The 27,775-nt window shown below is 40.2% G+C and overlaps 2 protein-coding genes across 27 annotated transcripts in view; one reads left to right on the top strand and one right to left on the bottom strand.

Annotated features, from left to right (window-relative positions):
• The window catches only part of RASSF8 (Ras association domain family member 8), a 113,748-nt gene extending 109,686 nt beyond the window's left edge, over positions 1 to 4,062 (bottom strand). For 3 of the 4 annotated variants that reach the window (XM_045811784.2, XM_045811783.2, XM_045811781.2), the window contains exon 1: positions 3,925 to 4,062. The gene's annotated coding sequence lies outside the window, so the exon portion shown is untranslated. The remainder of the gene's footprint in view (positions 1 to 3,924) is intronic. The other variant, XM_045811787.2, reaches the window with a different exon arrangement.
• Positions 4,063 to 4,457: 395 nt separating this feature from the next.
• LMNTD1 (lamin tail domain containing 1) overlaps positions 4,458 to 27,775 on the top strand; it is a 475,396-nt gene continuing 452,078 nt past the window's right edge. For 5 of the 23 annotated variants that reach the window (XR_015721656.1, XR_015721652.1, XR_006782293.2 and 2 more), the window contains exon 1: positions 4,519 to 5,006. The gene's annotated coding sequence lies outside the window, so the exon portion shown is untranslated. Of the gene's footprint in view, positions 5,007 to 27,775 lie in introns of all 23 variants that reach the window. The other 18 variants (XR_015721650.1, XR_015721641.1, XR_015721642.1 and 15 more) reach the window with 11 other exon arrangements.

Here is a 27,775-nt window from a genome sequence, read left to right as displayed (position 1 = left end):
CTATAACTCTCATTTCTCTACTAGTTTTCTCTACCTTCCTTTGAAGTGTGGAACTGAGTGATCAACAGCTGCTGACTAATGTATTATCATATGACATGTGTAAAATAATATGACATAGTAAGATTTTTTTCTTTCAGTAATCCTGTGCTGCTGAAAAAAAAAAGCATAATTACTTTAATGATGTACTTAGAAAAAGGATTATCTACAAAAGAAAATCACAAGGGTAACACTAATTAAAAGGTGCCTCAATTTATTACTCTGAATTTTCCAGAGCCCAAATGCATTAATTTTACCTGGTATCTGCAAAGGCTGTTTCATATTATACATAACACCAGCAAGGAAGAAAAACAGGAGAGTGCCAGTCTGGCTTTTCTGTTATGAAAAGCAGACTGAACAGTGATAAAGAAGGCAATCAAGATACAAATACAAAGCTAATGCTATTATCTTATTCATTATAATAGCCATTTATTGAGCACATACTAAATGTACCAGGCACTCAGTATAGACTAGCGAATAAACAAGGAATTATTTCTGCCCTGGAGGGCAGGAGAGAAATATTAAGTAGTTAAATAATACATAATCATATGTTACAACAAACATTAAAAAGGAAAGATGATTGTGCTATGAGGGACAAAATAAAGGAATTCTAAGTTACATGATGATAAGGGTGATAAGACATTTATAAAGAGGATATTTGAATTTGTACCCAAGGATGACAAATAACTCAAGGAGATGGTCCTAAAATAGAGACCAATAGCATGAGCAAGAGCCCTGAGGTGCATCTGCCGGAGAACTGGACAATGTGGCTGGCAAAGGATGAAGATGGGGAGGCAGTGGCCAAATCATGCAGGACCTTATAGGCATGTTGAAGACTTCATATTTTATCTGGAGAAATAAATGTGTCCCGTAAGAGCTTTGAAGACTTTAAACATCAAGTGACCTTTTTTCTTTTTAGACTGCTGGTGGGAAAAGGGACTGGAAGGGGTACAGCGTATGTGCAGAAGGCAAAGGGGAAAGATAATGGTGGCTTCAAGAAGAATGGAAGCATAGTGGAGGCTGAAAATCAGACAGATTTGAAAGAGATTTTCCCATAAAAGTAGATAAGGATTTTGTGACAAACTGGTGTCGGGGGTGGTGGTGGAAGGGGTGAAAGAACAGAAGAGAGAATGAAGGATAAACTCCAGCCTTCTGGCTTGAGCCACTTGTTGGATGGATGAGATGAAAAACAGAGGAGGAACTGCTTGAAAGGTTGGATAAAAAATTATTATTAAAAAAAAAAAGAAAGAAAGGTTGGGTAACCAAAAGCTCAGTTCTGCAGAAGTGTGAGATAATGCCATTTATTGGCTACGATGTACCAGGCACTATATTAATATTCTACTTGTCACAGCATCCCTTTTAGTAGTAGTATCCCCATTTTACAGAAAGCAAACTGTAGATGATAATGTTGAAGGAGCATGATGAACTCATTCAGTTCGAAGTGACAAGTCACATTTGCAACCCAAGTCTGATTGGCTGGCTGTGGGGTAAGCATTCTTTCCACTATACACAGTTCTTAGAAACTATTTCTACACTTTGCATTTTGAAATCTATTTAGGGTTGGAGCAAGGTAGCACCCAAGAAGAGTAGGCAGGTGATACATCACTTTTTAAATCCAAATTTAGGGATTTATGGTGCATTATGTTTTCCTATACCACTCCCAACCCCGCTCCACTTCTATCTGCAGAGTTTTGCAAGGTTTCGAACAGTAGCAAGATATCTAGGACCTTAATGTTTTACAATAAAGGAGCAAAGCCACTATGCCAGGAATGAACCATAATGAAAAAAGCAGCAATACCCAGCAGCAAACAATATTCTTACTCTCAAGCCATACATACATCAACATAAGATAGACCAACAGAGCAAGAAATTCTGAAACTATTTCTCAAAAATGGCAAAGGCATTCAAGTCAAAAATTAATGCAAGCCACCCAGTACAGAAGGCTACAAAAGCTAAGAATTGAGATTCCCATTAAAAAATCAAAACCTTAAAAGAATAGAACGTTAGGCAAAAAGAAATGATACCACAACTGTGTAGAATTTAATATCTGCAATTCCCAAATATCTCAACCAAATGCCAAATTCAGTAAATACGGACGCTAAAAACAACCTAAACATTCTCCCTTCTTTTAAAAAGCTTTTCCCTGCAGCACAATGACACTTTAGCAAACTGAAATGCCTTCTATCTGCAGAGTCTCATGATTTTCTCCCTCTCTGGGCTGATGTCCCCCTCAGCTATTGAAGCCCAGAAATTAGGCTTGATTAATGAACCTAGAAAGAACTCAATGTATTACCAACAATTGTGTATATTACTGAAAGTACCAGCTTGAGGCTCCTAAAAGGGGAGAAAATAAGGAAGGGAAAGATTTTTGAAAGGTTTTATCACCTACATCACAAATTATATTTTGGTGGGTCTGATCCTTCAACAGAATAATCGAATTACATTCAGTCTTCTTAAAGTGGGGTATGGTTATATGTAATTTTCATGGTTTGGGGAGAGTTTGCCATGGAGAGAAATAAAAAGTAGCATTAATATGCCCACTAAAAGATAAACACACAAACCACCCTCCAAAATGATAGTACTACTGTGTCCTTCCTCCTGATTCTTGTGTCTACTTGGCACTTCTCCCTGCAGAGGTCTAGCTTGCATTCACTACTGCCTCACGCAGGCAAAGGACGGGATGCTGAAAATCCATTAAGAAAGCTTCCCGTTTTCTATTCCTTCATAACAGGATGGCCAAACTCCTGGCAACGCAAAGATGAAAGACTTTAAAAAAAAGGGGGGGGGGGCTACCTGAGGCCTTCTACCAGAATGAGTGGTTAATCCAACCAACTGGCAGAAAAGCAGAGATCTATACATATTTAAAGGTCCTTTCTGGTGACACAACAGATCTAATGAGGAATTGCTGAGCCACATCATACTGGAAAATCCGTAAATGTTCCTCCTCGCTGTAACGAGGCTGGAAGAATTTTTTTTAATACAAGGCTTTGATGTCCTGACACAGCTAACCTGATGGGTTTAAGTCAGCAAGGAAATGTGCCCTACATCTATTTCCCTTCTGAATCCCTAAAGATCAGGGGCAATACTGACCCGTAATTACACTCAACGTTTGCACTGCTCAAGATGCCATTTGATGCTGAAAAAGTAGTGGTTTAGCAACACCAGGCGGCTCTACGATGCTAAAATAACAACGCAATACTCGATTACGAGAACCCAGGTACTGGGCTTGTAAGCTCCAGTGCCGCACAAGGACCCACATTCAAAGCTCACGTCCCTTCAGGGTGAAGCTTATTAAGCTTTCAGCGATGTACCTTCCCAAAGTTTCTAGTCTGCAAAACGGAATTACTTTGAAAGTCCCCTCTTTTGGACTCCCCTCCCCAGACGGGTTGGCGGCAAGGGGAAACAGGGACGGAGGATGATGGTTAAGCTTTCAAACAAAATTTTAAAACCTAAAAACCAATCGTGTTTTCAGAGGAGAAAGTAAGCGTTCACCAAACCGCCACCCGGCAAGCAAGCATCCGATTTCCATTTGGAGAGAAAAATATTAAAGAAGCCATACATATGTTTCCCTGACCAACAAAAGTGGCCTCTAAACTCCCCTGCCAAGGACACTGGGAGGAAACCGAGAAGCAGGGCACAAGCCTGTACTTCTCAATCAGGCGCGTGTGTGCTGCGGGGAGAACGCGCAAAGGCGAGCACAACAGGGAAAAAGGTGAACGGGAGGAACTGGGAGCCCGCGGCCGGAGGGCAGAACCTGGGAAGAAACCCAAGGTGTAGACTGAGGGGCGAGGGGGCGGGGAAGGGGGAGCCGGGAGGTTCCAGGAGGAGGAGGGAGGGGTCCCAGACGCTGCCCAGAAATCGCGGCGGCCGAGTAAAGTTAATACCTACTCAGTTTCGCAACTGCGCCGCCCCCGCAGGCCGCCCGGCCGAATCGGCCGGGGCGCTGGGGACGCGGCGGCGTCCGAAGCTCGGCGGCCGCCCAGCGCCTGTCCCGGCCGCGCCGCCCGTCGCACCTCCCTCCGCCGCACTCGGCGGGCCGCGCGCCCCGCACTGGCGGGAGGCCCTGGCTCCAGGCGCGCCCTCTCCGCGCACCTTCCGGCCGGTGCTAGGTGAGTGTGGACACCCCCGGTGGGTCTGCCGCGGTGTGCTAGCGCGCGGGCGGCCGCTGCACCGCTCGTAGGAGCCGCCCCTAGCGCCGCCGCCGCTGCCGCGGGCGGTCAGGCGAGGCTCGGTGAGGAGCGGGGCGGCGGACGCTGCGCCGGACGGCGGAGTTGGCGGCCGGCTCGCTCCCGAGGCCGGTGCCTCTGGGCTGGGGGCCGGGCTGGGGGGCCGGGCTGGGCTCGGGCGGCCCAGCGGCTCCGCCCCTTCGCCGGGCCGCGGGCAGAGCGCGCGAGAGGAGCGGCGCGGAGGCGCCCCCCTCGGCCGGGCGCTCGGGTTACAGCCGCGGCTCCCCGGCTTCCCCGCCCGCGCCTCGCCGGTTTGCCGGCGCCGTGAGAGACATTGTAACGGAACTGGGACGCCAGCGCTGCATTGTGGGAGCTTTTAAAGCGGCGGGGAACGCGGCCTGGCCGCTCGGGCCCACCGGGCAAAGCTCACCCCGGCGCCCTAAGCACGGCCCCGCCGCCGCTCGGCCCACCACACGCCCCAGACCGCCGAGGCCTGTGGACCGGAAAGCCCGAAATGGTGAGGTGACCGGTGCCTACTGACTCTCACAGGAGCAGTCTTCCATAGCCCGGGGTGAGACTTGTAAAACTGCCCTCTACGGTCGTCCCGGAAAGTAGACGGCTGTTTCTGCAGACGCTTAAAAAAGAGAAAGAAAGAAAGAAAGAAAGAAAAAAAAAGCCCTTCCATCCCCCAAGAACTGGGTTTGAGTTGCTTTTCATCTGGAGTGGCAGTGATTCAGCGACCCCCTTCTCAGCAGCAGGCAGTGACAGAGACAGGAGACGAAAAACACAGCGAATGAATCAGACGTGAGTAACCAAGTTTAGAAGGAGCTGGGCTCAGATTCAGAAAACTGCCCTCCCCCCCCCCATTGAATACAGCAAACAGTCGAGGAAGAAAACCAGTGCTTTCATCTGGAAATGCAGATATGTATGTTGTTCTCCCTATTCCACTTCTTCTTCTTTTTTTTTTTTAATGGCACGCAATTACTTTAGCCACTGGACAAAGTTCGGTCTTTGGTCCAGGCTTGTACTCACACATGCCCACAACTCAGCAACAGCTATTAATTTGGAGGGAGATGGAGTGAAGATAATGGATGAGATACAAGAAAACATTCCAATTATAAAATGCCCCTTTTAATTCTCCAGACACTGTTGTTTTTTTTTTTTAATCCAAACAGGGATATTAAATTCGAAGCACAACTTGTTACAGCTCATCTTACTGAGGGCCCGATTTATTTTGTTTTGAGTTTGTGTTTGTAGGCCTTTTGTTTCTTTCTTCCTCTTGTTTTTTGACCTTTAGTTACTGCACAGCTCATTAGTTCCTTTAAGTTCGAGGTGAACTGAGGAGAGAGAGCGATAGTAAGACTCAAATTTGGCTGATTAAGGTTTGAAGGCTTTGAGGACAAGAAAGTTCTCTATGATTCAGATGCAAAACCTGAGGGAATTTTATTTAAGGTGATTCTGTAGGGCATGGTTCCTCTTCTCAGGGGACTTTTCCAGCCTTAATGCTAACATTTCCTAAGCGCTCATTCCCTTGTCAGCCTTTCACTCCCCTGAACAACATCAGTCACCGCCTAATTGCCAAATCTAATGGAAAAATTTAATCCCCATTTTGTCATGCCCTTTGTGGCATATGCCAATTTTGACCTCCCCCTTCCTCCTTAGAACTTTCCTCCCTTTTTTGTTGTTGCTGTTGTTGTTGGTAGTCATCCTTCTTTTGTGGAGGTCTTGAAACAGGGGTGAGTGATAGCTGGCAGGAGTGTGGCTATTGTTAAACTAAGATCCAGGATCTTACCAAAGGACATATCCTTCAACTTTCTGAGGAGGCAATGGAAGTAGAAGAAGCTTCATCCAGTTTCTGTTGGTCACCAGCAGGGTCTTGACCTCAATTTTATCAGAGGTCCAGAGGTGAACAGTGGACTGACTCATGACAGCCAGCTTTGTGTGACTAGCATTTAAATCAGGATGAAATTTACTATGATAGTATAACCATGACCTCTGTTTAGGATAAGCAGTTACTAGGATCCAGGTACCTGGTGAGGTATCCCCGACTCCAAACCAGAGTCTGTCTTACTGATGGCTGCCAAAGTCAGTGAATTTACCTCTGTCCAGTCCTGAATAAACCCCCCAAAATCTCTTCTCTACCTCAACCCCATGTGGTTAATGCAGTCTTTCTTCAGTGTATAGTGCAATTTGTTTTAAGCTTTCTTAGCTATAATCACATCTCTGTTAAGCCTTCCTGAGATCACACCAAATGTCCTTGACAGGATTTGTAAACAACCCTTACTTCTGGTTTCTAATTATATTCCCAGAAGTAACCTAACTAGAATCAGTGAGTATTCATGCATTTCAAGCCCTGTGACATAATCGGATTTGATTTTCAGCTAAACAGTTTGAGAGGGTAGATTCAGAATAGAGGAGAATCCCAAGAGAGAGACTTATGTGGAGAGCTGTGGGAATGAGGGGGTGGAGGGAGAGCATCTAGAGATATATTACTATGTGTTATTACTTTCCCATTCCTAACTGTAAAAAAGTTACCACAAATTTGGTGGCTGAAACCAAGAATGTGTTATCTTACAGTTCTGGAGGTCAGAAATTCTAAAATCAAGGTGTGTGCTATGTCCCATCTGGAGTCTCAAGGGGAGAATCCATTTCTTTGCTTTTTCTAGCTTCTATGCTACCTGCTTTCCTTGGCTTGTGGCCTCTCCCTCCATCTTTAAGTATAGTATACCATCTTCAAATCTCTCTCTTCTTGTGATCTCTGCTTCATGGTTAGGGGGTATCTTTTTCTCTAAGGTGGGCAAAGAAAATAGGAATTGATATAGATATATTTCTAGCCGTATATGTTACAAACTGAATTGAATTGGATTACTTGTGGGAAGAGATGACATTGTTTTAATTACTAGTCATATCATCATAGGGATAACTTATTTGACTGTAAGATTGCTGAAGTGGTGTGCCGTTAGTCCAGCTAAACCTATATTTCTCTGGTGACTCATGGAACTGAAATCCAAAGTGTTAACACACTAAGAAAACCAGGTTCACATCTGCTGTTTCTGGGGATTAGTCCTTTTCTCTGGAAATCCCCGGCAACTCTTTTTTATGGTGTCCAGTGGAGTCATATTGCCAAGTTTGAGAAATATCTGTCTAGGCCAACATTGCCCAAACTGGTCCACCAGGGAACATCATCCTGCAAGATGGGATGCTGGGAAGACAGTTGCTCCATGCTTGGGTAAGGTCCATGGAACACAGTTGTGACTACAGTTCAGGCCAGCCAAGAAGCTTATCAGTGGGTCAGATTCATCAAGGGCAAAGTGTTGGGAAATTCTTTCATGAGGAAGTCTAAGGGAGAAACAAACATTTTCTCACAACAAATAGGTATGTGTGCTGGCAGGGATAAATTATGGACTTATGACTATAACTTGTAAGTTTCTTTAGTACCTAGCCCTCCTGTCTTTCCTTCTTTTTCTCTACTTCTTTCCCCACTCTGTGATTCACTCAGACTACTTACAGCTTCATTACCTCTCAAACGGTGGCTCAGGACCACTTCTCAGTCTCTTACCACGGAACCTTGAAATTGCCTGTTAATTTTAGAGCCATTGCCATCCTCCCCTAACCTTACCTTCACCAGCTTCATAAAGCCAGGGACTGTGTTGTATTTATCACTGTATTCCCCATGCCTGATACAGGACCTGGCTCAGCCTGGGAGCTCAATTAATATTAGTTGAAATAACAATTAAATGAATGAGTGACAATATAAATGGAACAAACGAATGCCACTTACCTGTCATACTTGTCTTCGATCTTGTCTTTAACTAATAAACATTTTCAAAAACAATAAACTGTGGTATTGTGCTAGGTTCTGAGATTAATATGACATAATCTCAGCCTTTTAGGAGCTCCTAGTTCATCTGAGGAAACTTATGCTAAAAAAGAAAATGAGGCAGATAATGCTAGTTGCCTATCCCATTTTCTTTCTTCCCTTCTTTCTTAGTAACAGAAATCTGATTTTGTGCCTAGTGAAAAGTTTCATTTCACAACCTTCCTTGCAGATGGGGGTTACTAAGTATAGGCCACGGTATGTGGATGGGAGGTGTTGTATGGGACTTCTTATTTGTGTATCTGGTGGTGGGTGCTAGCAGGGCTGACTCGAGCCCTGTTATTGCCTGGAATATAGTTGTGATAGATGGAATCATAGCCACAATCTTGTGACATCAAGACTACCTGGAAGCCTGAGGTCATATGCTAAAATTTGTACAGATGGGGTCATTTAGAGTTATTCAGCCTATCTTACCAAACCTTCATTTAGTCACTGTTACTGATAAATTTGGAAGGAAAAGGAAAAAAGTCATCTCTTCTCTTCAGTAGATGTGTGTGGAAAGCAAGTAAATATGGTATTTTTCTCATTCCCAATGAATATCTTGTATGCATACTGAAACTAGATAAAGATTTATAAATATTGTGATTTATTTTACAAATATAAAAGGGCTTTTTAGAAACAGCACAATTCTCAGATCTGTAGGGATTTTTAGTGTCATGATAGTTTCTTCTTTAAAAAAAAAAAAAGGAAGATTAGTTACCAAGTCATAAACTACCCCTTAAAAGACCCTCCAACAGTTTGATGGGGTAGGAGGGTGATGTATTTTGTTAAACAATACAGCACAGTATGGAATGAAAATACAGCATAAACTATAAATGGGAACTGCAACAGGCTCTACCAAAAGGAATACATGCAAATATATTCAGAAACAGGATTTAAAAGATGATTGGGTCCTCTTTAGGTAGAAGTTTTTTGAGAGGATAATCCCATGAAAATGAAAAACTCCTGATTTTTTTATTATGGACTAGAAGAATGGATTTAATCAGCTGAGATTAATTATAGGGGACTCTCTACAAGAGGCTATACTAGGATCAGTATATTGGGGGGAAACAGTGAATGTGGTACCTGGTGTTATGAAGTTGCATTTTTGTAAATACATGAAGTAAAACCTGGTCTGTCTGGCATTCTTCCAACCTGAATGCTATTCACCAATCTCCCTCTACTTCTGCAATACTATAATTGAGGCTTATAGTGATGACCCTGAAATGACTTCTGAATCATAGCAGAAAGATTAAATTATCTTTTGCTTTGCCTTCATATATTTAATTATATGTTTATTAATTGCAAGCTGGAAATTTGATCTGTTTTATAACACTGCTGGATTAACCAGAACATGCTTATCAGGGACCCAGTCATTCACAATAGCAGAATTTATGGTTTGTGGGAGGAAAAAAAACCCAAAAAGTGATTAAAAATGTAAGATTTATATGATCATAGCAAGAATAATTATTACAAAATAATTTAGAATCATCCAGCCACATTTTTAAGAATTGCAACAAATGTATTGGTTAATGATAAATGCTACATAGCTAATTTTTAAAATAAGTATATTCATGTTCTGTAGTAAGAAAAGTTAGAATATGAATAAATAAGTCTTCATTTTGGATTTGATAGAATGTGGTCCGTTAGTGTCTGCAAGAGAGCAGATATTAGGTATAGGCTTAGGAATATTATAAATCAAGTTGGGTTATATGTCCACATTTGGTTTAGGGTCCTGTTAAGTTGCTCCTTGTTTCATTTTTTGTTTCCCCAGAGATGTATTACTCTGGTGACAATAAAGGACCTCTAATAAACATACGGAATGAGCATGTGTCTGAGGTAGGGTTCCCTGAAAGTAGAGCCTGAAACAGGGATTCTGGTGCAAGTGACTTATTGGGAGAATGCCTCAGGAGAAGGGGAGGGGAGGTTGCATAGTACAGTGTGGAATAAAGCTACATAAGGACATGGTCTCAGCAGGAGACCAGCTTCAGCCTGATTCTGTGGGGAATCCTAAAGCAGGAATTGCACCAGAGTTGGTCCCTTGGGTCAAGGAGGCTGGCCTTATGCATTCCCGTTGTCAGTCACTGATTGACTGAGGGTTGGTGGTAACCCCCAAGGCAAGGCACCTTCTGCTCCCCCAAAGGCAAAGGTAATCTCTGAGAGGAGGGCAGCTACAGTTTGCCACCAACAGTCATGGCAGCTAGGAATGCAGGTACCAGTCCAAGAAGGGGATCCAGGCAGGGCACCATATCCACTACACGTCATATGTAGGTTAGAGACCCAAACAATCCTTAATGATCCTATAACAACTGAAGCATACTACTAAAAGCACTGCAGAGGCTGAACAACATGTATGACCTTGTTTCTAAAGGAAAAACTTTCAGAGTGCAACTAGGGATGCAAGGAACATATCTCTTTTTCTGGCATGTGCTCTCCTTCTCCTCTCACCCACCCTTTGTGCCAAGCAGTGGTAGCTGGTGGTGGCTTCAGGGGATGAGGCAAGGTGCCCAGCAGGGAAGAAGCTAAGGATGTTAGGAAAATTTAGGATCGATCCAGAGAGGCTGGAATGGCTCTAGGGGTCTCTTGGGTTAAGGCTTATATCTGAGGCCAACTTGCCAGTCTCCCCCTTTCTTTTCTTCCACTTGTCCTAGAAACATACTTGCCTGGTTATCTTTCCTCTGTCAATCCTGTTGCTGCTTACCAGGATTTCTGTCTCCCTTGGCATAGAGCCCTACTTATCTTTCTTCAAACAGCTTTTCTACGATTCCTTATATAACAAACGTTCAACTTCAGTTTTTCTGACATTTTTTAGTAGTTTGACAGCTAAATATGATGGTGGGTGTAGGGAGAGGGACTAGAGTAAAAATCCTTCCCAGGCTCTTGCCTTTCCTAGATTTAGCCCAATAAGCCAAGCCCAACATAGGAACTATGGGTGGGTCTTTGGGAAAAACAGTCCATGTAGTTGATTCACTTCCATTTCAGGGAAATTGATTCACTTCCATTTCAGGCTGTTCTGGGAGGTTCTCAGTGAAGGCTTTGGGATGCAGTGTGGGAGTAAAGAAGGTAGACAACTCCAGAGGAGATACAGGAGTGGGCAGGTGTTATAGGAACAGGCACAAGGCAGTGCATACTCTTCCTCTAGCAAACTCAAGGACTTTCTTTCTCTTCCTTCTCCTGGCCCTTCATCCTCAGACTTTCCGCTGAAGACACGAATTAAGACTAATGGAAGAAATGGTGGCAACTGAGAATAGGTTGGTTTGGGACGGGAGTGGCAAGGTACTGGCTACTATAGGCTCTGAAGGAAGAGAGGAAAATCATAATTTTTTTTTCTAATCTGGGAAAGGAAGAGATGTTACCTATACCCTGAAGATGGGGTAGAGATAAACGATTTCAAGAACTACTGATATTGAAATTGTAAATACTACCATTTGGCTTGAATCAGAGCAACATTCCCTAATACTGTACTCAAATAAGCAGTGGGTTAGGGGTGGCCTCTGGCAGTGTAGTCCATGTGAGTGCTGTGTGGCATAGTGGAAGGTAGGAGGTTGATGGTATCCTCATCCCATGCCTGACATTTTCCAAGAGAGACCCTTCCCTTTCCTCTGGAGATCCCAGTCTTTCTGATCTGTATGGGAGGTAAGTCAACCCATTTAAATACAAGGACTTTAAAAGAACTCTAAGGCCCTTTTCTCAGAGATTTTGGAAAGATGCCAAGACAGACCTTAGTTCAACTCCTGACTCTGCTTCTTACTACCTGGGTGACCATGGGCCTGTTATTCAAGGTCTCAGACCTTAGTTTTCTCATCTCAAAACAAATAAGGGGTGAGAGAGGAGAGGGTAATAGTAGTAGCACAAAAAGACTTATGATTAATTAGAATAGCGTGTGTACAGCATTCGGCACAGTGCCTGGTCACGTAAGTGTTGTTGTTATTATCTGCAGGCTCTTAGGTGAGAAGATACTTCTGGCAAACCCAATGATTATAATTTTCTGTTTCAGTATACTCTGTGCCAGACATTGTTCTAAATGCTTCTCATACATAAACTTTTTTAATACAACAACTTTATCAGGTAGGCACTATTATTTGACCCATTTTGTAAATTAGGATGTCAAAGCAGAGAGAGATTAAGTACATTACCCAAGATTCCATTATTAGATAGTAGCAGAGCTGGGATTCAAAACCAGGAAGTGGGGCTCCAAAATCCGTAGTCTTTACCAGTACAGTATGTAGTTAAAGAGTAGGGCAAGAATCAAAAATAGCTGAGAAAATGGAACGTGGAATTGGCATAAGTTCCAAGTGAAAGGATCACAATGGCATCACAAATTGAGGTCCGGGGTTAAGCAGGTTCCTTTCACCTGTGCTGAGGGTGATGGGGGGCGGGGAGTGAGGAGTGGGCAGGGCCAGCAGTATCAAAGACTCCTCATCATAGACGTCTCACGTAGCAAAAGAAGTTAACCTATTTTTTATAAGGAGTGATAAGTTTCCAGGTCGATATATAAGCAAATCGGGAAAGTAGCCCATAGACAACCATGACTAAGGTAACTATGTGCAACATGACATTCCTGGTCATGTGTATCTTTTACTGGATAAAGGACCATCCTGGAAAATGACCCAGTGAGTGCTAGCTCTTACTGCTTAAATCAGCTTTGTGATCCTGGGCAAGTCCTTCTGCTTTCCAGGACCTCTGTAAGATGGAAGTACGATCTGCCAGTGATCTCCCAGGATTGACTGACAGATCTGGCTGCCTAGTGGGAGTACCCTTTCCCTCTTCTGTTCACTGTGTATCCCCCATGTGTATTTATTGCAAGAGGGCTGCATTTCCAGGTGGGACTGCGTTGTTCTTATACCAAGGGCTTACAAAATTATCTCCAGTGTCACATGTAGATCTAACATTCTGAATATATGAATCATAAGTAATTGATGCCATTGAAAAAGAGGAGACATGGCAGAATAGGCTTGCTTCCATTTCTAATAATGACCCAAATAGTTCAAAATCCAACTGAAGAATCCAGAAAAAAAATTTTAGGTAAGGCTTTAAAATAGATTTGCACCAGGAATGTAATATCAAGTGAATGTAATTCTATTATATATTTTTTACTGTATTCTGTGACTTCACTCTTAGCATCCAATTTATATATCAATTTGTGAGCATTAGTTTTCAAAAAAGTCATTATCTTGTGAGATCTATGAACCAACAGAGCTTTATAACAAATAAATGAACAAAGAATGGACACCCTAAGAAGAAATAGCCTCATGTTACTTGTACTAATTAGGGGTCATGACAGTGTGTCAAACTGAAGAAAAACTGCACAATACTCCAGTGATTCTAGACAGAAGTAGATGATCAATTCAGCTTTGGGTAGTTTCAGAGAGTAAATCAGGAAAAGGAAATCTTTTTCTTCTCTTCAGGACAGAGACATTTTTTGTTTTGTGTTTTAATTTTAGCACCTTATGTTCCCTAAGGAAGTGTTGGTTAAAACAAAAACTATGTACTAGAACCCAAGTGTCAGAAATTAATCAAAGATAGAGTAGCATGTCAGTCTCCCGCCTCTTGTGTAAAAGGTAATCATGATTGTACTCTGGGGATCTTTGTGGGTAAGGGCTCCTAGTCCTGCCTGGTCATTGTATACAGGAGCAAATGAGGGGGTTATTAGAAAAAAAATCAAGGTAAACAAAGCAAAAGAAGCAAGACAAATGAAATATGGGAGTTAAAATTCCAGACCTTGGCAATCAACACCCATGCCTGGGTGCTGTGCAGAAAAAGGAAACCAAGGGAGACCCGATGGCATCGTCATTAAAGGCAGGTGATTTTAACTACTGTCTTTCTAGTAGGCTGAAGTTGGGAAAGGAAGTGGTGATTTGGAGGAAGAACTATTTTGCACATAATTATTTCACTGTGAGAGCTCAAGGACATCCTTAGGATATATTTTAGAGACAGTACAGAATTCACATGAATGATTAAAATTTGAATTTCTAAGATTGAGAGAAAGTAGACTATAGATAGATGATTCCCTAATTTAATATAGGCAGAAAAGAAGATGCATTGGGAAATAACAGGTCTGGAAGAGGTTTGAAAGGCTTCAGTACTGGTTTATAATCCTCCTAGGGCATGGACAACATCTTGGAGTTCTTTTCTCTACTTTCAAACCTACCCTCCACCAGCCAGTTCAGTAGTTACTATGTATGTAAGAGACACCTGATTGAGTCTTTTGCTAGATAAATTAATGTACTTTTCAGAGCTCTCTTCAGAGAGACTGAATGCTGACAGTTATAAAAAGGATAGAATATTTGAGAATGAAATACATTGAAGTCTCTGATGCTGTTTGTCAGTTTTAACCCTTCTTCCTTCTGGCTTATCCTAACCCCACTCATGAAGGCGAGAGAACAGAGCAGAACAGAGCACTATAGATGGCTCCAGGCAAACTGACAAGTGTGTGGATTAGCATTAGTGTCACTATGGTGGTGCTGATTTAGGGCAATTTATTTAATGTGTTTGGGTCTCAGTTTCTGCATCTGTAAAAGGGATGACAGTAATGAGTATTTACCAAATAGAGTGGTTGAACGGTTAACTGTGTGTGACCTAGAATTGGCTGCAGTTCAAGTTTGCTGTTATCGTTGATCTTTCTACTGAAACCAGAAGTTTGGGGTTGGAGGCCTGGATCATTCAGTGAGGTGCTCTCTCTTATATGATATCTTATACTGGGACAAGGACTCAGGTGTGAGACCAGAAACCCAGCCTCTCAGTGAGGAGTGGGGAAGAGGGAACTTGATGGCCTGCTGATGATTCAGAAATGAAGACCAGTACCAGCTGCAGTTCTTAGCCCCCAGGTGGGTATTAGAAAAGTTTTTTCCTATTCTTGTTTGTTTTGTTTTTGGTCCATCCTGATAAACATCCTTACTGAAAACTTATTACTGCACATGAAAATACTGGAAAACCAGTCCTCTGAAATGTCTTTGCTTTTCTTTTTTTAAATCAGTCTTTTATTTAAAATCTGAGCCCAGACTTGACATTATTGTTGTGAATGAGAGTTCTGTGTGGCAAGGCAGGGGCTGAGCAGCAGAAGACTTTTCTTGGTGTTGACCGTGAATGCCTGTTTGTTGCTTTGTAAAGTTGGCTTTGGGTAGTCAGGTTGTATAGGAAAATCTTCTTAAGAGTCACGTGGCAGCTTTTCAAAAAACTCTTTAGAGCTGGGCACAGAACTTCACAGTCTCACCCCCATCCAAGCAGCCTCCGGCAGGAGGAAGCAGAGCAGCTGTGCGGTATCTGTTCAGGGCAGTTATTGCATAGGCATGAAGCAGTATGCTCCATCTTTAAGTAAGTCAAGACTGCCAGTAAAGTTCCCTGTCATGGCACAACTGAAGCTGAAAAAATTTGAATTACAGCCTGTCGAGCTGGAAGGGATTTTAGAGCTCATCTCATCCAATCCCTTCAATTTCCAGTTGAGGAATCAAATCCAGAGATGTCTAGGGACCTGCTCAGGATAATGCAGCTAATTAGGCTCAAAGTTAAGACTCCAGACAGAATACAAACAAACATTTGTATTGAAACCTTACATCATTTCTATCCCTTGTTTCATCAACTTTTATCTCTCTGTAAAATAGTTAACACAGCAGCAAGCTGGAATTAGAGAAATTTGTGAGCAAAATTGTGTCAACATGTTTAGGATTGTATTAATATTCTCTGAAACCACAAAAAACATTTGATTAAATAGTTTGCAGCCAATTTGAGAATTTGTTTATTTTCAAAGGGTGCTTTCATTTTCAGAAGTTAAAGAAATCTTTGTTCTGTGTTCAGGCTTTAAAGGCTGGGCTCTTGATGCCCATGATGGATGGTTCATTGTTGCTGGTGCCACCGTTAGACCAAATACTGCTTCAAAAGCAATTTGAGGCTTGGGCTTTTTAGAGGGGCCCAAAGTCATGTCTTTCTGATTATAGTACGTGCAGTTGTCAAGCGAGAGAAACCAGTATCTATCTCTTGGTGAGTTCTGCAATCAATGGACTGTGAGCAGTCAGACTTGCAGAGAACAGCCCTCCACTGCATTTAAGATACAGGACTTACCGCCCAGATCAAGCTGACTGAAATTGCCTTTTTACTTAAGATCAAACATCTTCAGAAGTCATGTTAGAAGCAGTAGGGGAACTATTAAGTTGTACTGTAATAGAAGAGCTAGAAAAAACAAATGTGTACTTGAAAGGTGGAAAGAGGCTTATACTGGGTATATTTGTGTGGACCCTGTTCAGATGTGTCTTTTCTGCCATGAAGATTCTTTTGATTTGCATTTTGATATGTTTTCATTTTCACCAACTTTCCTTGTGCCAATTAAAAAAAAAGAAATAGAAGTCAGTTACTCCCTAAATTCCTCTCAGCCTGTGAACATTCTTTCTTTATGCATAGTTGCTTGTTCGCTGCCTCTCTGAACCTGAGACCTTCTTGGCAGTAAGTAAATTTCTAGTGGTCGGACCAGAGAAAACTCAATCCCCAATTGTTCTCATCCTTCCCCCTAAGAGATCCTCCATATATCAGCCTTCATTCCAGTTCCCACCCTCAACTTTGTCTTTCCCTCTGCTTATCTTTCTTGATACATACTTGTAGAGGTGAGCACGTGAGACTTTTCCTCCCTTCCCTGATTATTTTACAGAACCCTCTCCCCCTACACCTGTGTTTAGTATTTTCTCTCTTCCATTTTGTTCCAAAAATCTAGCTGTAATGCATGGCTGATAAGCACATTCATTTTGCTTGTGATAAACCTTGAAGGAGGAAAAATCAACCTAAATAGCTACTGCCAGAATACTCTTGAAAGTTCACTTTGGCTTTACATGAAAGTATTCATTTCCCATTTCCCACTCTCCACCATATCATTCTCTATTTAAACTTAATTTCCTTATTAAAAAGATTTTTAAAAATTATTTCTAGTTAATAGTTCCATTTTGAGTGCTACAGGACAGTATTGTCTTCCACTACTTTTCATTGTAGATAGACCACAAGAGGTAAGTGAGCCCTTTTGAAAGAATTTTGGAACCTGGCCATTTTTAGAACATTGTTTCTATGAGAAAATGAATTCCCAGCTTTTAGAACATGATTTATTTTAAGTTGGGTATTTCCTCTGTGTGTTTGATAGCAAAAATCTTTTTGATGTGGTAACATAAAATCAGAGACCTGCCTTGGTTTTTACCTTGTTGAATATTCTCATTATAGAAAAAAACAACGTGTTTTTATATTCTTTTGTGTTTGTATAACATTCTGGAGACCTTGCAGTGTACATTATTGGTGTTTTATAATTTTAACAATCCGTATATGGAGAGTACCGTCGCCTGCTTCTTCCCTTCCTCCTGGTACACGTATTTCCCAGTCTCCCTTGTAGCACCGTGTGGCTGTGTGTCTGGATACTTGCCAATGGAATATGAGTACAAGTGATGTAAGGAACTTCTACTTTATCTGCTTAAGAGGATATCCCTGGCCAGAGACTCCCTCTCTTTCTCCTATTTAGCCAGCTGGAATGGTGACAACCAGAGCCCTGCAAGCCAACAGTTGATGGCAGAGCTGCTGCCAGCCTGGGTCTCCAATGGCTGACTGGAGCAGAGTTGCCCACCAAGTTGGAATGCTTATCTTGTACTGTTAACTGGAAGACAAATAAACTTCATTGTTCTTTGAACCACTGAATTTTTGGGGTTTTCTTTCTTACAGTGGCTTTAGTCTACTCTATAATACTCCTACAGAGATTATTTTTCAAGATATCTGTTGTAAAGTATTTTACCTCAATATAGAGAATAACCAAACTATATAAGCGAGAAGTAATTTTCTTCAGAAAACAAAGTGCTAGACATTTTCAGTTGTTTTCCTTTGATTCTGATACTGAGTTTCTCTATACATTAAGAAATTAATAAGGCTAAATGTAATCTTCCATTCAGACCTAAAAATCTGTTTACCAAAGGCAGATATATTTTCCAGAGAGTAGTTATTTGAAATGGCCTTCATTTTATCTATTAAAGTAAAATAAGTAAAAGAATACCCATTTCAGAAGCACATTTCTTTGATATAGTATCCTGTGATAATCCTGTTTTAATTAGGGCCAAATTCTGCTTATGATCAAATGTACTCCTAGAAACAAGATTCTTCAGGGGTCACCCTATGATACCATAAGAAAAAAAGCATAAAGCAAAGTTAACATCATCAAATTTCAAAAAAAAAAAAAAAGTATGAATTGGATTCACACACACACCTGTTCATGGTTTGTTTTTTATACCCATATTTGGTATTATACCTAATGGTGCTTCTTTGCTGAATATTTTTGTTAGTGTATTTTTTGTTTGCCCTATTTTCCTCACAAAGCAAAATCATATTTATAATTTAGGTTTGTTTTTTGTAAAGTTCTTCCATCAGAATGTTTTAACAAAATAATTGAAAATATAAAAGTTAAAACGAATAGTGCCAAATTGGCCCATGGCTAAAAAACAAACACGTAGCCTCTGAATCACGTAAGGGTGAACTCATTTCTCTCAGTCCTAAAATTGAAGAGGTAGGAAAAGAGAGTACAGAAGATTCTATGATCTCATAAAACTCGTAAAAATTAAGTGAATGTTATTCTTAGTACATCTCAGAACCCCAAGTGAGTTCTGAGAAAATACACGGAAGAGGATAAAATAGGCATTAGCTATGGGAACATCATCCATTCTCTCTTTCTAATAGCAAATGCATCTTGGGGTGTTTTTGTTTGTTTTTTAGATACAATACTGAGCTTTAGTTCTTTCTGCTGGTACCAAAATAATGATAGTTGTTATCTAGATCTTAAGTACACTTATGAAGTTTTCTACTTCAACCTTACACTGACATCTGTGGAACTTTGCTTTAGTAAACATTATGGCCCCTCTTCCACCAGTTTCTGGCTGCCTGACTAAGCTGGGTAGAAGCATCATAATGAGCCATCAATCAGACTGACAAAAAAAAAAAAAAAAGAAAGAAAGAACATGCTCATGGAGGGGCAGGATGCAGGATAGTATGAATTAGAGATCTGAAAAGAACTTTAACAAGGCTTCTATTTCTTTCTGTATTGAAAGATATAAACCACACATTATAGGCAATTGACTGCTACGTGACAATTTATGTAGAGGCTTGGTCCAGAAAGTCTGGAGAACTGAGTTCTAATGGTGATTTTATCACTACTTAACTCTATGACAATCCAAGCTAGGGCCTCAACTTCCTTTTCTGAAATATGAATGCTGTATGCATACTTGTTTTTCCCAAGCTCACTCTAAAGGAAGTCTGTACCTGCAGGATATTACATGGTGTAAAAGTCTTTATTTTAAAATAAAAATAAAGACATCCTTAAAGAGGAAACACTATCACAATGGGAAGGAGTAGTAAAAGGCTGAGGGACTATGACCATGGGAATGCATCTAAAACAGAGGTCAGCAAAGTATAGCCAGAGGGCCAAATCCAGCCTGCTGCCTGTCTTTTTAAGAGTGGAGAATGACTTTTCCATTTTTAATTTTTTTTTTAATCAAATCATTCAAATATCAATGTCCATAAATAAAGTTTTATTGAAACAGAGTTCTACTCATTTATGTGTTGTGGCTGCTTTCACACTACAACAGCAGAGTTTAGTATTCATAACAGAGACCATATGGCCTGCATCAGCTGACATATTTACTATCTTTCCTTTATGGAGATAGTTTTCAACCCTTTCTCTAAAAGATCCAAGGGCAGTTGGAATTTTGATTTTGGAATGATCCACAAGAAGCAACAGTTTAAAATGTGGGAGTTGATGAAGTCAAGGAAGAGATTAAAGAGGCCTAGAGAAAGCACCTGGTGGAAGATCACTTTTGACAAGTTGGAAGAGGAAGGAATCAGAATCCTTGACAGAAGCAAGGAAGGGACAGTTAGTGCGTGGTATGCCTCCTGGAAGCCAAGCAATGGAGTTAGTTTAAAATGAATTGGTAAGAACAGACATGTCAGAAAGTATAAGGTAAACTGAATAATAAAACAGTTCATTGGATTCGGTGATTTAGAAGTCTTTGGTGGCCTCTGAGAAAGCAATTTTTAATGAAACAAAGTGGCATTAACTAGTTTTCAGGAGGTCCAGAGCAAACAGATTTACCCTAGAAAGGAAACCAAGAAGATAACAATCTGAAGGAATTGTAAAACCAAGGGAAGTTGACTTTTGTTTGCTTATGTGTCCATTGTTATTCATAGGAAAGTACTGAAAGTGTTTGTAGGCCTAACAGACACATCCAGGAGAAAGATGAAAAGAGAAGACTGAGAGACAGAGCAGAACAAACACCAGGAAAAGGAGCAGGGAAAGGTGGGACTGATGACGGAGTTGAATAGAGAAAAGGCAAAACTCCCTTGAAGCAATAAAGAAGAAAAAAGAGTGGAAGCACAAAGAAAATTTGAAGGGGGGAGGCAAAAACCGGTGTCACGACAAGTGGCAAGATCACCTTCATAAAATAAGGGAGATGGGATTGTGATGGGGCATTTCAGGAGACACCAATAACCGTCTTGCATGAAGCTGTACAAAGTCCACTGGAGGGTCTGAAAGGACCGCTGAGAAAAACTACTTGATATGGTTTTGTAATCTTTCCTCAGAGTTTGGCAGCTTAGATATGGAGATGGAAAAGAAAGTTGAGATGATCAAGGACTGGTATTGATGTGGAAGACTCAAGAGTTAAGGGGTGGAATGCATGTTCAAAAAGACAGTGTTGAAATAATTTGTCTTGCAGTTCAGACTGGTTGGTAGAGGAAGTTCCAGAAGGAACTTGATCAACTAGGAATAAAAAAAAGACTTGAGACAAATTAACACCAAAGTGCCCTTTCTATAAGAAGTTGTTAGTACAAAAGAGAAATCAATTAAGTTAAAATCAGAAAGGAGGAGCCCTATCATCACCACCACCAAATTTAAGATGTTGGAGTATTGAAAATAAGAACATCTGGCCATTGTGGGTACTGTGGGGATCTCAGAAGAAATCTGAAGATGAAACTCTAGGAATGTCTGCTTTACCTAGGAAGCCCCTTGTTCCTTATGAAGGCTTCTTGTTGCATGGGTGCATCTCAGGGCCCTCCCAGGAAGGTGATCAGAGAAAAGACAAGTGATGTCTGAGCTGTTGCCAGCGGGACTAGATGACAAAGAAAATCCTGAGCCAGAGAATCTTAACTTGAACCTGGGGTTGAAACAGAGTAGTCCTTTGGAGTGGAGTTGAACAATGACTCAACTCATTGACTTTGGCTCACTGGGCTCCCTTTCCCTCCCTCCCAAGGAAACAGATTGAGTGAATAATAGCTGTGAAATGCTCCCTTGAGAACAAGCCTCCTACACACTAATAAATACTAAGTGCTTTTCATTACAGTTTAAGTGAATGACTTGCTTCCCACAAAAATGCTTCATAGTGAATGGCAGGAGAATGACATTTCCTCAAAATGTTACACATTAATACTAATTTATTATAAAATCATGCATGTCTACAAATTTTGTTGATTGAAAATTAATTGCATAAGCATTTGATTACTGGTGGGAGGGAAATTAATAATTACCTGAACCAATCAATTATTTGAAGAACCTAAGCATTAGGTTAAATTTGCCAAAGGATAATTTTGAAGTACATTTAACAAGTAGTGATATTTTGGGGTTATTTGAAATGAAATTGTCAGCTCCCATTTTACCTCTTCCCTTTCCCCCTGGTTCCAACCCTTCCCCCATCCCTGCTGCCCCTAAATATTCCTTCAGAGATAAGCAAAAATAGATAGGAAAAGACTCACATATTCCAAAAAGCAGGTAATTTCCTGGTCTTCATGAAATCAGAATACTAGCTCTCCCACAGAGAAACAAATTGAATGGCAATTTTAGGATAATTGAATTGCTTGATGCTTTGCAAGTTGTTGGGAAACCAGTACTGTGAAAACCATTTTTTTTTCAGTGCTACCTGTAGTTTCCTGTGATACGAGATTTTTCTGTTTACCTATTAAAAACAAAACACAGAGCAAAGATTTACAGATTTGTGAGTGGATTTATGTTATACAATGGCTGTGAAAATGAACACCTGGTAAACTAAATTAAAACATACTGAGTTGCCTGGCTTTTCAATAAATCAGATATAATAATTAGGAGTGAACAAAAAATATGTATAAGAGACTCGTAGATCCTAATTTTAAACATTTAAGGGCAAAATCGTTAACTTTTGTTTCCCTTTTTGGATGGCAATGGGGACTTTCAAGTATGAAACAGTTGATAATGATAACCAAACAAAACGGTTGGTAATTACAAAGGAGACTAAAGCACAAAAGAAAAGTAACCAGGCAGAGACAAGGCATGGAACTGAACAGAAATGGAATGATACAGGCATCTGGTTCTTAAACTTGAATGTGCCTCAGAATCACCTGGACAGCTTGTTAAAACACAAATTGTCGGGCTCCACCCCCAGAGTTTCTGATTCAGTAAGTCTGAGATGGGGCCTAAGAGTTTCCATTTCCAACAAATTTCCAGAAGATGCTGATCCTGCTGGTCTGGGATTATATTTCAAGAACAAAATTGAGGTTGATTTAGGGCAACAGAAAGGTTTAATAAGAAAGTACTGAAGACTGAGGAGAGATAGAAGAGAATTTATTGGAGAAAGTTAAAGGGAAGATGGAATTTAAAATATGTGAGGATGACTAAATTAAAATAATAGCAAGGGAAGGCAAACCTTAATTGAATGCAAAGCCCTGTGCTAGGCACTTTACATTCTCAGTCCTGCCAGGTTAATAAAATAATTTAACATCCAAAAGAGGAACCAGAAGATGCTCAAAAACTTGACAAATATGAGTGGATAATGACAACTAGTTAAATAACTTTCCAAGGTCAACACAGTTAAAAAGTGGTTCTGAGTTGTAAGCCACTTACAAGATAGACAAGGAATAGGACAGACGGAGATCAGAATACCATACTTATTATTGATTAAGGCTGGATGGGATGATGTGGCTTAGCAGTGCAGCAACTGTGGGTTTCCTAATACTGCAGCTCAGAAATAGGCAGACTTATCCATCAGTCCAGGCCAGATGGACATGTCTCCTCCTGTGGGAGCCTCCCCTTATAAAACTTCCAGCATAGAAAAGAAGACATGAATAGGTACGAGGAAGGAGAGTATGCCAATGGTTGAGCTCTGTAAACCCTACTTACTCTTCTGAAATCTACCAATCAAATAATTTTCTCCTCATTCTCTGAGGCAGAGTGGTAAAGGAGTGAAGGGGGCCAGGAGTGTTATATCAGCCAAGGTCTCTCTAAATACAAGAAAACATCAGAAGCCAGGCACAGCCTCCTCCTTAAGGGTGGGAGAACCTAGGTTAAAAGTAGACTGTTTCACTCTAAAGCGTGCTTCCTGCCAATGATTCCATTGCTTCTAGAAAGAAAACATACCAAAGACTGGGGAGTAGAGAACGCTATTCTTCACTAAGAATCCTAGGAAGATGCAAGATGAAGGAGCCACATACTGTATTTCGGTAACATGGTAGCTTGAACCACTTGTGCTCAGCAGCCGGTCATTGCCCGCAAAGCTAAACAATTGGAATTGGGCCTGGATGGTGGCTGGGTCAATATCTCAAGGAGAGGCTGGTTGATCTAAATTTTGTACGTGGCTTCCCAGTCTGCTCCTCTTTGATTGTTGACCATTTTGTAGCCAGAAGGCATAATTACTAGTTTTCATTTTCTGTATACCTATGTCCATTAGTTTGTCCCTTGGGTAAATGGCTCAAATTGACATTCAGAAAGGAAATAAGAAAGTAAAAAGCAGAATCATTCTACTCACACAGACCATGTAATCAGGCTAATATTTCTAGTAGTCCAACCTGCCACGAGTCCCAGCTCATCACATCATCAAAGGCTTGCACTCCAGTTCCTGCAGAGGCTGAGAGCCGCTCTAGGTCTGCTCCTGCCCTGGCACAAGAGTGTTCGATTACATTCTGAGTTCTGTCATCGGTACACACTTCCATCTACAATGGATGAAGGCCAGGGTGTCCCTCATGGAGAGCCCTCAATTTGTCAGTGTACTTGGGCTCAGTAGAGCACCTCCTTGGCACAGTGAAAGTTCTTTAAATTGGACTTTGTTGAGATGCTGTTGGAGGCACATTTTAAAGCTGATACTTTAATTATATACCATTAACGACTGCTGCTTCCATGTATTTAAATTCAGCTCTGAGGCCTCAAGGATTTTATCCCAATAGGTGAAGTTTTACGTATGCAGTGAGTTTTTTATTGTTGCTGTTTAAGGAAAAAGGTTTGAATTCTGACATTCCTTGCTGAGAACACAGAAGAGGAACCAGCAGATGCCCAGGAACTCAACAAATATGAGTGGATGAAGATGAATATTGGAAAACCAGCAGGGAAACAGTATCTGAGCTGACTGAAGTATAAAAAATCCTAGAACCTTCACACATTTTAAAAAATTACTCTAAGAATTCTACTTTTTTTGGGGTGGGGAGGCAAACCAGGGGGTTTATATTGGTATATTATCTTACAGCTGAAATGATCAGAAAATTTAACCTGAACTCAAACCTATAGTTGGTCAAAATTTTTAGCTGGAAACAGAAGAGAAACACTTAATATATCTTGAAGTTCTAAACACCCATATAAAATTCTTACCATTTGGAAAAAATTGTAACTTTTTAAGTATTAATTACCATAAATGTATCTTCCTAATTATTTTCTTAATATTAGTAAAATGGCTTCAAAATATTTTTGTCCTAAATATTTGCTGTGGTTAGTGAGTGTTCAGTCTATATAAATGCTCATTTAAATTCAGAGATAGGAAGAAAGTGAAGAGATCAAGCTTCTAGTCTATATTCTGGCATAAAACAGTGGTATAATCTTTGGACAAGCTGGTTTTCTCATGTGCAAAATACCTGTTGAACATCATTCAGAGATGTATTATAAAGGTAACATGAGATTATGTGTACAAAGCACTGAAAAAAAGTTTAAAATGTTACATGACTTTTAAGAAATATCATCATTTTGAATGGACAAATAGCATAAACTGAAGATGTTTAGCTTAGGGAAGGTGAGGCAGAAGTGGCAAATCAAAAATGTCTTCTGATACTTGAAGGGTTGCTCTGTGGATCTGGAGGACAGACTTTAAAAGATAGTAGAAGTTAAAGTCCAGTTTTCAGCATTATATAAAAGAGAGCTGTCTCCAACAATGGAGCAGATGGACTTGTGAGAGAGTGATCCAACTGTCCATCATGGTGTGCCAGCCAAGATCCTATGGGAGTAGGAAGGGAAGGTCGAATCCTCTCAGGGCTATTTAAAAGCACCAAGGCAGCAAGATTACATAATTAGTTTTGAGTTTATTGTGATAATTTTTTTTCAATTGCGAAGTTATTAAATTACTCTTCTAAACTAAAGAGATCTTCCCCTTTATAATTAATATATGGGGAGATACTTTGAAACTGTAAATAATGTTGTTTCTCATCAAACTTTTACCCACTGGTTTTATTATCCATTGATAATTTTCTACCTCCATTGTATTTTTTCTATATTTATTAGTTGGCATTCTACTATAAGGAAGTATGTATGTATATATGTATTTGTGTATTTATAATGGATACAGACTCATGGATTCTTATTCAATAGGTTATAATCCATTGCTATCATCATTTATATTGATGTTCAAATTATCCTAGTTTTGGCTAGTGATTCTTTCGTGTCGTTTTGATATAGCCCATCATTTTTATAGCAATCCTTTACTTTCTTGTGAAATAAGGTGTTCCAGGCTCATCCTGTACTTTCTCTGCCCCAACCCTGAAATTAGCCATTTCTCCAAGCAACTCTATTTCCTTTTAATGGAGAATGGTACAAAGATTGGGGGCTAGGTATGCTTATTGCTACTGGTATATCATTGTTTCCTGGCCCTTTCAGAGAAGAAAAGAATAGACAGATAGAACTCTGAGTTCACATATTAGAATGTGATAGCTCCAATTCCAGTCCAACACCACAAGCTACAATATATTTCAGCACTGTCCAGTGGATACAAATATGAGCAACATACGTAACCATAAACTTTCTAGTTGCTATGTTATAAAAGGAAAAAGAAACAATTGATTTTAACAATGTACTATTTAACTCAATATATCAACAAATTTTACCATATCAACATATAATCAACATAAAAAGTTATTAATAAGATATTTTACATTTCTTGTACTAAGACTTCCTAATCTAGTGTGTATTTGACATTGACAGCACAGCCTTAATTTGGGCTAGCCATATTTTAAGGGTTCAAAAGCCACATGTGACTAATACCTACCATATTGGACAACATAGTTTTAGTTTTCTTTGTTTCTGTATTTGTTACCCAATTCTGTATTTGTTACCCAATTCTGTATTTGTTACCCAATTCTTGACAGTGAGAAATCTGGCTCCTATTATTTTCGAAACCCTAGAATTTTGCTCAAGCCTAGAACATAGGAAGTACTCTCAGAATAGCTAACTTATACTGCTGAAGAAAAGAAAGCATACTACTAATTAAAGTTTATTCTTGTTTTCAATTTTTAGATAAAAAATGTAGAATGAAAGCCACAAATCTGTGCAATTCAATGAGTTTTTGTTTTTCATTTTTTTTAAAGTTTTTATTTTAATTCCATTTAGTAACATAGTCTTATATTAGTTTCAGGTTTACAATATAGTGATTCAACAATTCCATATATCACCTGTCTCATCACAACAAATGCCCTTCTTAATTCCCTTCACCTATTTCACCCATCCCCCCTACCCACCTCCCTTCTGGTAACCAGTAGTTTGTTCTCTGTAATTAAGAGTCTGTTTCTTGGTTTGTCTTTCTCTCTCTCTCTCTTTTTTATTCCCCTATGCTCATTTGTTTTGTTTCTTAAATTCCACATGTGAGTGAAATCATATGGTATTCATCTTTCTCTGACTGACTTATTTCTCTAGCTCCAGCCACATCCTCACAAGTGGAATGATTTCATTCTTTATGGCTGATTAATATTCTATTGTATGTATATACCACTTCTTTATACATTCATCAGTCGAGGGACATGTAATCTGCTTCCATATCTTGACTATTGTAAATAATGTTGCTATAAACATCCGGGTGCATGTATCTCTTTAAATTAGTGTTTTGGTATCCTTTGGGTAAATACCCAATAATGCGATTGCTGGATCTTAGAGTAGTTCTATTTTTAACTTTCTGAGGAATCTCAATGCTGTTTTCCACAATGGCTGCACCAGTTTGTATTCCCACCAATAGTGCACGAGGGTTCCTTTCTCTCCACATCCTTGCCAACACCTATTGTTGCTTGTATTCTAGGTTTTAGCCATTCTGACAGGTGTGAGGTGATATGTCGTTATAGTTTTGACTTGGCATTATAGATTTCCCTAATGGTAAGTGATCATGAGCATCTTTTCATGTGTCTGTTGGCCATCTGGGTGTGTTTTTTGGAGAACCATTTGTTGATGTCTTCTGCCCATTTTTAAATTGGATTATTATCATTATTTTTTTGTATTGAGTTTTATAAGTTCTTTATATATTTTGGATACTAACCCTTTATTGGATATGTCATTTGCAAATATCTTCTCCTATTCCGTAAGTTGCCTTTTAGTTCTATTGATTGTTTCATTTGCCATGCAAGAACTTTTTATTTTGATGTAGTCCCAATAGTTTATTTTCGCTCTTGTTTTCCTTGCCTTGGGACCTATCTAGAAAAAAGTTGCTATGTACCATGTCAGAGAAGATACTGCCTG

This window comes from Ursus americanus, chromosome 25, assembly GCF_024610735.1.
Source record: "Ursus americanus isolate L20-20 chromosome 25, mUrsAme1.1.p, whole genome shotgun sequence".
Classification (NCBI taxonomy): Eukaryota; Metazoa; Chordata; class Mammalia; order Carnivora; family Ursidae; genus Ursus; species Ursus americanus.
This window is presented reverse-complemented; position numbering and strand designations above follow the sequence as displayed.